Source organism: Typopeltis vanoorti, chromosome 18 (genome assembly GCF_054136105.1).
Source record: "Typopeltis vanoorti isolate ZY-2024b chromosome 18, IOZ_Tvanoo_1.0, whole genome shotgun sequence".
Taxonomy (NCBI): Eukaryota; Metazoa; Arthropoda; class Arachnida; order Uropygi; family Thelyphonidae; genus Typopeltis; species Typopeltis vanoorti.
In genome coordinates, this window is record NC_143566.1 from 96,770,567 (window position 1) to 96,784,048 (window position 13,482).

General features: G+C 35.2%; 1 protein-coding gene across 2 annotated transcripts in view; it reads left to right on the forward strand.

Moving 5' to 3' along the window:
- The first annotated feature begins 1,802 nt into the window (after nt 1-1,802).
- Nucleotides 1,803-13,482, forward strand: part of LOC150096969 (TAF6-like RNA polymerase II p300/CBP-associated factor-associated factor 65 kDa subunit 6L) — a 32,780-nt gene continuing 21,100 nt past the window's right edge. The window contains exons 1-2 of one of the 2 annotated variants that reach the window (XM_090408399.1): nt 1,803-2,030; nt 10,048-10,190. The gene's annotated coding sequence lies outside the window, so the exon portion shown is untranslated. The remainder of the gene's footprint in view (nt 2,031-10,047; nt 10,191-13,482) is intronic. The other variant, XM_090408398.1, reaches the window with a different exon arrangement.

A 13,482-nucleotide genomic window follows, 5' to 3' on the forward strand; every position in this document is an offset into this window, starting at 1 on the left:
TATTCATTCTATACTTCTCTTTTAACTTGCTTAAACTCCAAGATATTTGGCTACAAGTACCAACTTCTTTCACTCTTTCGTGTACTGGGCTCTTCTATTCCAAACCCCAATGCTTATCTCGGCTACGTCTTTTTTGAATGTTATCCTCCCAACGTTGAAGCGGATTTTCTCTGGGTTGTTTTCAATCAGGTTTCATCATGAACATTTACTTAGCTGTTTTCTTATCACCCATTGTTTCAGCTTGTTCAAGCCATTTCAATTTGCAAGCTCTAATTTCATCGAATAGAAGTAGGGATCTTTAATATTTATAAAGTTTTAATTATGTCTTCTTCTCTATTAACCTCTTGTGTTATCGTCTCCAGGTCCAAAGTCTTTTCTGAAGATTTTATTTTCAAAGATATGCAAAGTTCTGCCAAGCACATATCACTTTGGTCTGTTCTTCTCTAGGTTTCTAAAACAATAAATCTAATGATTGTCATAAAAGAAATAGCTAATGCCTTTTTATTCCCGTTTACGGGGAGTAGGCGAGGCCATTTAGCCCTATCTAACTTTTGGAGACTGAGTGGACAGTTCAATCTCCACTGGTACCAATCAGAGATAGCTTCCCCAAGGCTATCACTAATTAAGCGGCACACAGTGAAGAGTGACAGCTCAATAAGTGCCGCCATCTCGTGGTCCTTAACCCTAACACAATATATTTCTTGTCTGAAATAATGTGGGTTCTACGGTCGATTTTCTTGAGTTTAAGGGACGAAAAACCCGAGTTTTTCCGGGAGGAAAAACCCGCTTGCCCGTGCCAGAGATCGACTAACTCGGGAACCGGTTGAAAAAAGGCTTAGAAAAATTTCCTCTAGTCGCCGACTAGACTCGAAACGAAGTCTTCCTTCGTGCGGCCAAGCGCCGTGGTGTGCAAACGTCACATCCACTGAGCTACACAGGCTCTAATTGTCTGATTGTCATGTATATTTCTCTTTTAATTTTACATTACAAAATTTCGGAAGAAAATGCTGAAGCAATTACTGTTAGTTTCTTCTCAGTGATTGAAAAGAACCTGTTGCAGAGATCTTATGGGAGATATGATTCTGGATATAAATCAGTGGACTGCAATAACTAACTTTCAAGATCTAACTTTTGGAGACTGAGTAGGCAGTTCAATCTCCACTAGTACCCAATCAGAAAGAGCTGGCCCAAGGCTATCACTATTAAGCGACACGCAGTGAAGAGATATATCAACGAGTGCCGCCATTTCGTGGGCCCTAACATAATATATTTAATGTCTGAAATAGTGTGGGTTCAATGGTCGATTTTCTTCAGTTTACGATACGAAAAACCCGAGTTTCCGGGAAACAAAACCCATGCCAGTGTCAGAGACTTGGGAACCGTGCCAGAGACTTGCGACTAACTTGGAAACCGGTAAAAAAAGGCTTAGAAAAATTTCCTCTAATCGCCAACTAGATTTGAAACCAAGTTTTCCTTCACGCCGCAAGCGTTGTGGTGTGCAAACGCCACATCCTAAGCTACACAGGCTCGTTTTATTTATTTGTTTTTTTTTTTTCTGCATTACGTTAATGCTGAAAAACTGGAGAGCGATAACCCGATCAGCTCATATTCGAATTCATCACATGTCACCACTGTGATATCAGATATCGAATCGCCCAGAAACGGATGTGAAACGTTGTCACATGGTAGCTTTAATCCTACGCCTCTTTTCTTGAATAATTTCATTGAAATTTATCATGCACATTCACCCACATACATAAAGACTTGAAAGATTAATTTGATACCATGAAATAATTTAGGAGTATGACTTTAAAAAAAATGTTTGCGAAGACTGCAGAGCGCCACCGATATTCACAAATTTGAAAATCCATGCAATGTAAAATGTCGCAGGCAACGTGTTGGTTTGTTTTGAATGGTGTGCGATGATAAATAATGTATTTATCGGTCTCTCTTTCAGAAGTGGTATGTGTTTCTTCATTATGAATGTGCAGTGGAAAATGTCATTCATCTATCCGCCTGTGGCGATAAAAGTAAATATAATGAATTAGTTATTCATTAATTTATCACGGCACATGTCTCTTGGAAATGTGGTTTTAATTTATGCCAAAAATAAATATTAATATATTTTTTTAGAAATTAGCATACAGCTTTGTTTCTCTTTCTTATTCTCTTTAAATACGTAGTGAATTGATGTATGTTAGTTTGCTTGAAATAAATTGAATCGTGCGATATCAGTAGTTATATACACATAAGATTGAGTGTGGGTGAAAATTTCTAATTACTGTTTGATTACACCAGACACACTTTTAGAAGTTGCAATTTAGAGTAGAGATAAGGAGGTGATTATACGTTTGTGAAAAGCTTTGTTGAGACTTCATCTCTATTAATGGCATCAATTTAGCTCACTCGGATTTCTGGGCGATTAGTTTGCAGTGCAGAGAATGTGGAGGCAGGTACTTGAGATAATATCCACCCTGTGAAAACGTTTATGAGGTTAATTGGGAATGTGGATTTGAGAAGGGAAGGTATGATATAGATATAAGTTGGTGAGAGGATCATATAAAGTAAACAAGAGATTATTATGGCAGGAGGCAGCGGCAGAAGAGTTCGTCAGGAGGGAGATTGGGCACTCTCTTGAAGCTGGGCAAGAGTAAAATTTTTCCTGTGTAGAGGGTGATGAGCGTTTTGATGTCCGAATTTTATTAAAGGTTTGAGAGACGGAAAATTTAATAAGAAGTTCCCATGATAAATGTTGGAATCTATGGCAGTAAGATGATAATATAATTGTGTGTTAGATTCCCAAAGATTTTATTACATTTTGTGAGGTTGGTTTATCATAATTAATGAAAGCAGTATTTTGGAGCCTCCTCCCTTAAACATTATGAAAATTATTTTACAATTAATGATTTGTAAAATAATTGCATGAAAATTATTTTACAAAAATTCTCATTAAAATTACTTTCCATAAAATTATTATACCTTTTTTTTTGTTTGTTTGTTTTGTTTTTATAGAAGCAGATAGTACCAGAATGGTTTCATATCCCAATCAAATTAGATTAAACCTCTACATAAAGGTTACATCAGTCTAGAACTGAGCATGATTATTTCAAAATTTATATTCCCATCATATTAGAAAGTATGATAATTTATAGAATGAATGAGAAAACTGTGACTCATATGTGCAAATAGAGCAGCTTTGATATCTTATATGATACCCAAACAAGAGGTGATGGTATCATATCAGATGTCAGAATTCATTTATCGCTAAGATGAGTATAAAATGCAGTTGTGTTGAATACTTTCAAGAAAGAGATGAAATGAAATTATTATTATTATTACGTGACACCTCCAGGAAGTCAATAGAGGGCACCTTCTCTACAGTTCTCTGTCTCCACCAACTACAACGAACTGCCCATTACCACCACTAGTATTTTCACAGACAATCACAAACATCCATGCCTACAGCAGGATTCAAACCCGCAGCCTTTTGGCTGGAGAGCGGATACACTAACCATTCAGCCAACCAGGTTGGCAAAAATCTAATCGAAGGGTGCAACGTACTGCTGTTCTTTCAGTTGTGCTATGGAGGCACTGAAATGTGATTACAGTATTTGCTGCTGCTGTACACTAAACCCTCAATTATCCAACCACAGCAAGAAGGCAATTTGATGGTCAGATAATTGAAGGTGCATTTACATGGTGCCACATTGAAGTCAGTTGACACATGAATCCATTCAGGATTGGTTAATTGAAGATGAGATAATTATTCATTTGAAGATCAGATAATTAGAGATCATTGTATATCTTTATTGGATACATGTTGTAAGATTTATTTAAACATATCTTTAGCTTGTGTGTCATTTATTTTAGGGAATTGTCTTTGAAATACCAGTCCATCACCATTCTTATTTAAAGCTTTAACAAAATATTTCATCTTGTGGAGTGAAGAGGTAGAAGAAAGAGAGAGAGAGAGATCAGTAGTGCTTGAAATTAATTTTGGAACATTTAAAATGTCATTGGAACTGTCATGTTAAACTGCATAGCATCAGTTGGAATGACAAGTGGCAAGATTGGAAGCATTGTAGAAAAGGTGCTCTTGAAAAAAGAAAGCTGAGGACTTGAAGTAATGATCACGTTCAGGTGATGATGCAAATGTCTGCTTCCTTCAGAAGGATTTAGTAGGCTTTCAAGCCTGGACAGATGAGTAAGATGTAAGTTCAGTGTTGCTAATTACAAAGTTGTGCATTGTAATATAGAAATAGAATACTCTATACCAGTTGTGTAGCTGTATAGTGCAGTGTAAAGATGAAACAAGGTGTTAACAATAATTCTGAAATTCAGGGGATGAACTTTCAGTTGGAAAGACAGTGCAACAGTTTTTACTGTGATAAATTAAATTTATAAAGGTTGAAACTGGTCTGGGTAGTCACCCTTCGCATAATGCGTAGTACTGTACACATTTGAAAGGATATATACACTGCATTATGGATTATAAGGCAATTAACGTGAATTCATTAGCTTCTATATACAAATAAGCCTAGTCATGAAGAATGTAATTTCTTAGCATTTCAAATTTAATTTATAACCAATTTAATGTGTTGTCTTAATAAAAAAATCCATAGAAGTGGTGGTGGGTTTCTTGAAAAATGAAGGGAATATTGTTCCACTCCAATGAGGCTTGTAGATAATGTACAGATTTTAGGTGGTAGAAGAGTTCCATCGTGAGACCACCATCACCACCCTACTTATACTGGAGGCTCAAAGTGACTTGAAAAAGTTCCATATTTGGTCTCTGTTAGGTTTATAGCCTTTTGCAGGATTTTCATTTAAAAAAAAAAAAGAATCGCATAACATTTTCAGAGTTTTGGAAAAACTGGATGTCCAGAAATAATTAACTTAATGATATCAGTAATATAGAACATTATTTGCCATGAGTGTAGATACGACTTTTATCTGTGCAGAACTTGTAAGGATTTTATCTGTGCAGAACTTGTAAGGAAGTAATATAGCCGATATGATAGTGATGTGTAAGTTGAACAAAAAAACTTTTATCATATTAATAAAATTAGGATTATTCATAGAGTGGGGGAAAGAAACAAGAGGCCAAACTGGAAGTTGCATAAAAAGTTTGTGAACGTCAATGCGAGTAGCAGGGTTTTTTTACTTGAATAAAGGAGAATTTCTGAAAACACCAAACTCATTCAATGAGTCTTTTGACTCCATAGAGGCCTGGTGTTAATAATAATTTGAGGTGCAGTATGCAGATATAGATTGCCCATGAAACTTTAAGCTTAGACTGGAAAACACCTAAGTTTGATTATTCATTGTGATGAGAGGAATCTTTATATGGGCTTTTGCAATCGAAAGCAAGTTAGCCAATCTAACTATGGGGGTAGCAGGGTTTTTTTTCTTTTTGGAAACTCAGATTTTTTATCCTGCATAGAGGCAAATTGGCCACTAATATCTCTCTCTCTCTCTTTTCCTTCCACAAGATGAAACATTTTATTAAGGCTTTAAGTAAGAATGGTGATAGACTATGCTATTTCAAAGCTAATTTCCTAATAAACACACACAATTTACAGACTAAATATACTTTAGTGGTGGTTGGCAGCAGATAGTGTTGTGTGTATTAATGGTAGTAGCACATGTAGTTGAGAGATTGAATAGGCTAGATGATGGGTTGTAGTGGAGTGGTGTTCCTTCCCATGATGATGCCTAGAGGAGTCACATTAATAATAGTAATTAAATCAGAAATACTTGAGACGAGTCTTAAAATCTAATGATATTAATAATAAACTAACTATAAATAGAAAACATATCATCATATAAATATCAACCTAGACGTACAAGCACTGATGCATAAAAACATTTTGAAATTATAAAACATAAAGCTCGAGACTAAATTCATCAGGAGAAAGAAAGTAACTAGAACAGGAATGGCAAACTTTTTTTTTTTTTTACTTTTATTTTGACAGCAGTATATCATTGCATACATTTTGTCCCGAAGGCAATTTTGTAAATCTGTTGAAATATATATAAAAGAGGAGGAGAATTATTTACAGGGTCTGCTAACCTAAGAAAAGATCATCAAATTACAAGTACTGATTCATTTGATGTGTGTGTGGGGAGGATTTACAGGATATTATATTAATACTATATGAAAAGGTTACATCATTACTAATGTTAAATCAAATAATTTTCTTCCAAATTAATTGGTTATCTGTCAGGACTCCAATACAGTGGTACCTTGGTTTGCGAGCATAATTCATTCCAGAAACGTGCTTGTAATTCAAAGCACTCGTATATCAAAGCGAATTTCCCCATAAAAAATAATGGAAACTCAGATGATTCATTCCAAAACTCAAAAATATTCATATAAAAATTATTAATACAAAATACATATACCTTTGTATACCTTATATATGTATACCTTTTTATATTTTTATTATTTAAATGTAATATACATAATGTAATCGAATTTATTAATTACATTACAATTACATATTACAGTAATTGTATTGGGTAGGACGACTTTCATTGTCACTAACGGAATCACTGCTATCTGTTGACTTTTTCTTTTTGTGCAACTTTAACAAGGAACCCATCCAATGACACTTGCTTTTGCCTCCTTTTTGAGGATTTCACGGAAATATGACATTGCATTGTCATTAAACAGATTCATTGCTCGCACTGCCACAGCCTTACTTGGGTGGTGCTTTTCTACAAAATTTTGCACTGTTTTCCACATTTTACGCACCTCCCTAATCTCATTTGAAGAGAGGGATGTCTCTGTCTTTTTTTCCTCCTCCTCAGATGAGATCTCCTCCATAACCTCTTGCTGTTGCTCGCGATGCAAATCCATCAGTTTGTCGGTGGTAAACTCCTGGCCATGTTCCTCCACCAGCTCTTGAATGTTGTCCTTATTCACCTCCAGACACAATCCTCATTTTTAATATGACACTCCTATTGATACCATCTGTTCAGTCTCCTAATCTCTCTCTCAGAACTTTCATCTATAGTCTCCATTCTCATTCTGATCAAATGTTTTATTTCTAACCCAGCTCTCAGATCCATAAATTACAATTGGTTTAAAGACTGTCTGATATACAGCTAGTTTAGTGTTTTGACTAATTTCTCTCATATTCCATATAGATTTATTTGGTTGACTTCCCACCATACCATCAATTAGCTTTGCTAATTCTGTTTTCTATTTGCATACATAATTTGTCATCATCACTAAATAACCTGTCTGAAATAGCTGAAATGTGTCACTTGTTATGTGGATTCCATTTAAGATGCAGTTTATGTTTTCGATGTTTCTACTTATTGTCATTGTGTTTTTATTGCTGAATTTCATACCAAATTTATTACAGCAGTTATTGAATTTAGTCAAGTAATTGTGCAGACTTGTACTGGATTTATTGATATCAGGATTTGTTATCAAATTTCCTTTATAAGCCAGACTGGTAGGCTGAGTGGATAGTACATCCACTGTCCAACAAATCAACAGGCTGTGAATTTAAATCCAACCATGGACATGCATGTTTGTAAAAACCTGCTCTGGACAACCTTGTATAGCTCCTTGAGTTTATAAGGCTTCTCTCTCTCTGATTTTTTTTTTTTTTCCCAAATGTGATCCATATAAATGATTTTGAACAGTAGAAATAATGTACACCTTGTCTCATACCTGATTTCAAATAAAACCTTCCTGTACCTCCTTCAATTCTAACTGCTGACTTACTTAAATACAGACTATATACACTGCCCTGTATAATATTCCATTTGCCTCAAATAACTGTAGTATTTTGAGAAGCTTTTCCCTGGACACCTTGTCATATTCCTTTTCCAGAGCTACAAAACTTATATACATATCCTTATTGTTTTACCATTATTTTGTCAACTATTTGACTTAAAGAGAAAATTTGATCCTGACAACTTCTATTTGGCCCTTTCACAATTTTTCTTAGCCATTTCTCAAGCATACTTACAAAAATCTTACCAGGAACACTCAGTAGATAAATTCCTCTGTAATTCTCACATTCAGTTTTTTCTCATTTTATAGATGGGCGCTATAAGAACTCTACTCCAATCATCTGGAATTCAACCTTCTGACTAGGCTTTATGAAATATAGCAACTGTAAAACTTTTATGCCTCCATATTTGAGCAGTTTTAGTTGAATATCATCTATTCTCTCTCAAGTATCAATGACTAATTGCATTCCTGTTTAGCTCTACTACTGTGCTGTCAATGCTTGTTTTATTTAGCAATCTTTCAAAGCCTTTATCTTCAGTTATCATCATCATCAAATTCCTGACATGTACCCTCAAGGGGAGTACAGGATATGATAGTACTACATGAAAAATTTACACCATTACTAACTTCCTATCTACAATTTTCCTCCAAATCAGCTTATTACTTGTCAAGACTCCAATATTATCATTATCAGATCTTATATTTCTATCGTCTAAGGCACATTGTACCATATCGATCCACCTATATCTTGGTCTTCCTCTGGGTCATTTTCCTGCCAACCTGGCAGAGAACACTTGTTTTGCTAATCTTTCCTCACCCCATTCTGTTTAAGGGACCATACCACCTGAGATTAGCTCTGCTAACGCATTCCTGGATGCCGACAATGTCAAGTTCTTTCCTAATATCCTCATTTTTAATATGATATTGCCATTGTTGCCATCTGTTCACGCCTCTGATCTTTCCCAGGACTCTCATATCTGCGGTCTTTAGCCTTTAGTCAAGTGTTTTCCTTCTGACCCAGCTCTCAGATCCATAAGTTGAACACTGTCTTGTATACAGCTAATTTAGTGTTCCGACTAATTTCTCTCTTATTACATATGAATTTATTCAGTTGACTTCTTACCATACCAGCTTTGTTGATTCTGTTGTCTCTTTCCATATTTAATTTACCATCTTCACTAAAAATCATGCCCAAGTAGCTGAAATGTTTTACTTGTTCCACAGGTTCCCCTTCACAACACAGATGACATTTTCAACAATTCTACCTATTTTCATTGTCGTTGTCTTTTTAATGCTGACCTTCATACCATATCTATTACAACAGTTATTCAATTTAGTCAGGGAATCTTGCAAACTTGTAGTGAATTTATTTATTATTATTATTATTATTATTATTATTATTGTTCCGGGAAACTCCAAGGAGTCGACAGACTCATCGAGGGAGGCCCTAACATCACGTCAAGAACAACTATTCAACATTCACACAGTATCTTATCATACCTTGCCTTGAACTTATTCATGGTTGTAGCACCCACAACAGACTCTGGAAGCTTATTCCACTCATTTACCACTCTCCAAGTAAAGAACCTAGCTCTAACACCCTTGTCAACCACGCTCTTTCCCAGCTTCCATGCATGGCCCCTAGTCCTCCCACCACCAGTCATATTTTCAAAAATATCTTCTGGATCAATCTTATAAAAACCCTTCAGTAATTTGAATATCTCAATCATGTCACCCCTCCTTCGCCTATCATCCAATTTCTGCAACCCACAAATCTTCAACCTATTCTCATAAGGTTCATTCCACAGACCTGCTATCGTCTTGGTCACTCGTCTCTGGACCCTCTCCACTTCCTCCCCATCACGAAGAAACCCTGGTGCCCATAACTGGGCACAGAAGTCCAGATGGGGTCTTATCAAGGCTCGATACAGAGGAACAACAACTTGTTCATCTCTGCATGTTATACTTCTAAATGTTATATTTAGAAGTATAACATCGTCTGCATAAAGCAAAGAGCTGACATTAACATCTCCAATTCTGATATCATGTTTAATACCACTTTCCTTCATAATGTGATCCATATAGATAATGAATTACAGAGGGGATGATGTACATCCTTGTCTCGCATCAGATTTAACATTAAACCATCTCCTTGTATTTCCTTCAATTCTAACTGCCGACTTACAACTCAAATACAGACTAAGTATTGCTTGATATAATGCCCCATTGACACCATGTAACTGTAGCGTATTAAATAGCTTCTCTCTTAGCACCTTGTCATATGTCTTTTCCAGATCGACAAAACTTAAATACAGATCTTTGTTTTATTCCCACACCTTCTCGACTATTTGTCGTAAAGTGAAGATCTGATCCTGACAGCCTCTATATGGCCTGAATCCAGCTTGTTCTTCCAGAATTCTTCTCAACTGTTTCTCCAGTAAGTATACTTGCATAACTCTTGCCAGGAACACTCAGTACAGAAATACCTCTGTAATTCTCACATTCTGTTTTATTTCAATTTTTATATATGGGTACTATAAGAGCTCTAATTAGAAGAAACACACGTATAAACCACAGTGAAAATTATTTAATTGTAAATATTTCATCCTAAGTATCTTAGAACATCATCAGTACAGTATTTAAACAAAAATTAGGAATAACATACAGTTAGGGCGCATGATTACAATAGAATCTCATGAAAACGTGCATAACGTGCTAAAGTAGTACAAAAATAAAAAAAAACATTAATTATTTAATACAGTTTTGTATGATAATTTCCCATACTTTAGGAATAGTAAGAACGTCGTTGCGGTTTAGGTTTGGTCTGTGTAGTAGGGCTTCAGAACTTTCTTTGTATAAACGTTCATGTTTAAATAAAGATCTATGCAAAAGTTTAGCTTTTTCCCAATGGATCCTATGGTTTGGATTTTCAATTCCTTGTTGAGAGAGGCCAGATTTCTGTGGTTTAAGAAGACGAATGTGGTCTTGATGTTCCGAGATGCGTTTCTGAACAGTCCTACTTGTCTGTCCAAAGTAAGATAATTTGCATGAGCATGGAATCTCATAAACACCAGGTAACATCAAGGGTGAGAATTTGTCCTTAGGAGAAGGTAATAAGTTGTAAATTTGGTTGATAGGTTTGTAAGTAGTGGCAAAATTGTATTTCTTCATAATTTTAGAAAGACGTTCTGAGATGCCTTTAACGTAAAGTATGGGAATCCTATGCACTTCTTCCTGTCTGGTTTGGTGTATGCAGAAGTGACTGATGATTTTTTGAATTGTTTTGGGATTATATCCATTTAGGATGGCTGTATTTTTGAAAACTTCTAATTTCTGGTTTAAAGATTCTTCAGAGGAGCAGAATTTGTGTGCTCTGGAAACTAGTGATTTAATAATGCCAGATTTCTGAGATGGATGATGAGCAGAAGAATTGTGAATGTAGCGACCTGAGAACATAGGCTTGCAAAAGATGGAAGTGGCGATTGAACCGTCTTCTTTTCTTTTGATGTGTAAATCCAAAAAAGAGATACCCTGTGGAGATTCTTTTTCTAACGTAAAGTTGATGCGATGATGAAGAAGGTTAATTTTATCTAGAAACAGTTGTAATTCAGGTTCGGGATGATTCCATACTGCAAATACGTCATCGACATATCCTAACCAAATTTTTGGTTTGGGTTCAAAAGTGAATATTTTTTCCTCAAGGTGTTCTAGAAACAAATTTGCTAGGTTTGGTGATAAAGGAAATCCCATTGCTGTTCCTTCCTCTTGCTTGTAAATTTGACCTGTCTAGGTGAAGTAACCTGATGCAATAATAAACTTGAACAATTCCACTATATCAGACGGAAATTTTTGAGTTAGTAATTCTATTGTTTCTTTATGGGGAATGTTAGTGAAGAGGGAGACAATGTCGAAGCTGATTAACAAGTCAATTTTTGATAATTGAATGTCTTTAATTTTTGTGTGAAACTCTGTAGAATTTTTGATTGAAGAGACTGAGTGGCCTATGTGAGGGCGGAGAAGGTTAGATAAGAATCTTGATAACTTGTACGTTGGACAGCCGATACAGTCTACGACAGGTCTAAGTGGAACATTAGTTTTGTGTAGCTTAGGTAAGCCATAAATTCTAGGCGGTCTTGCATGGTATGTCTTAAGTTTTTTGATTGTTTCTTCATCTAAGGAGGAAGTTTCATTAAGTAGCTTATTTAATTTTCTGAGTTGACGATTCGTAGGATCAAAATCCAATTTGAAGTAAGTATTACGATCTCGAAGAAGTAAATTAATTTTTCGGTCATATGAATTGGTATCAAGAACCACAGTGGTATTTCCTTTATCACCTCTAGTAATGATTAAATTTTTGTTACGTTTTAAGGAAATAATAGCTTTCAATTCCGACGGTTGGATATTTAATTCTGAAGGTTTGGCATTGTAGATCACTTTAGCTACTTCGAAACGAAGTTTGTTGGCTTCAATACTGGAGAGATGTTTGACATTTCTTTCTATATTATGTATGAAGTCTAAATATGGGAAACACTTTGGTGAAATCGCAAATTTATGGCATCTTGCTAGAACATTTAATTCATCTTTTGTTAGTTGACGGTTAGATAAATTGACTACCCATTTTTCCGTTGGTAATTTGTTAGTGATCTTTTTTGATAGATTTAATAGATTAAGGTATTTAATATGTATAGCACTATTGCTTTTATCAAAAGCTTTTTTTCTCGAATTCTTTGAGACAGTTATAATTAATTGTAGCAATTCTTGATTTAACGTATTTGACAAATCTGTTTCTAGTTCTGTAATATTTAAATTGCTTGTTGCTAGTTCATGCTTAGACACTCATAACTGATTGAGTAGTAAGGAATGACTTGCTTTTAAAACGTAACAAACATTTAATCATTACTAGAGCTGATAAAGGAAATACCACTGTGGTTCTTGATACCAATTCATATGACCGAAAAATTAATTTACTTCTTCGAGATCGTAATACTTACTCCAAATTGGTCCTACGAATCGTCAACTCAGAAAATTAAATAAGCTACTTTATGAAACTTCCTCCTTAGATGAAGAAATAATCAAAAAACTTAAGACATACCATGCAGGACCTCCTAGAATTTATGGCTTACCTAAGCTACACAAAACTAATGTTCCACTTAGACCTGTCGTAGACTGTATCGGCTGTCCAACGTACAAGTTATCAAGATTCTTATCTAACCTTCTCCGCCCTCACATAGGCCACTCAGTCTCTTCAATCAAAAATTCTACTGAGTTTCACACAAAAATTAAAGACATTCAACTATCAAAAACTGACTTGTTAATCAGCTTCGACATTGTCTCCCTCTTCACTAACATTCCCCATAAAGAAACAATAGAATTACTAACTCAAAAATTTCCGTCTGATATAGTTGAATTGTTCAAGTTTGTTATTGCATCAGGTTACTTCACCTGGACAGGTCAAATTTACAAGCAAGAGGAAGGAACAGCAATGGGATCTCCTTTATCACCAAACCTAGCAAATTTGTTTCTAGAACACCTTGAGGAAAAAATATTCACTTTTGAACCCAAACCAAAAATTTGGCTAAGATATGTCGATGACGTATTTGCAGTATGGAATCATCCCGAACCTGAATTACAACTGTTTCTAGATAAAATTAAACTTCATCATCGCATCAACTTTACGTTAGAAAAAGAATCTCCACAGGGTATCTCTTTTTTGGATTTACACATCAAAA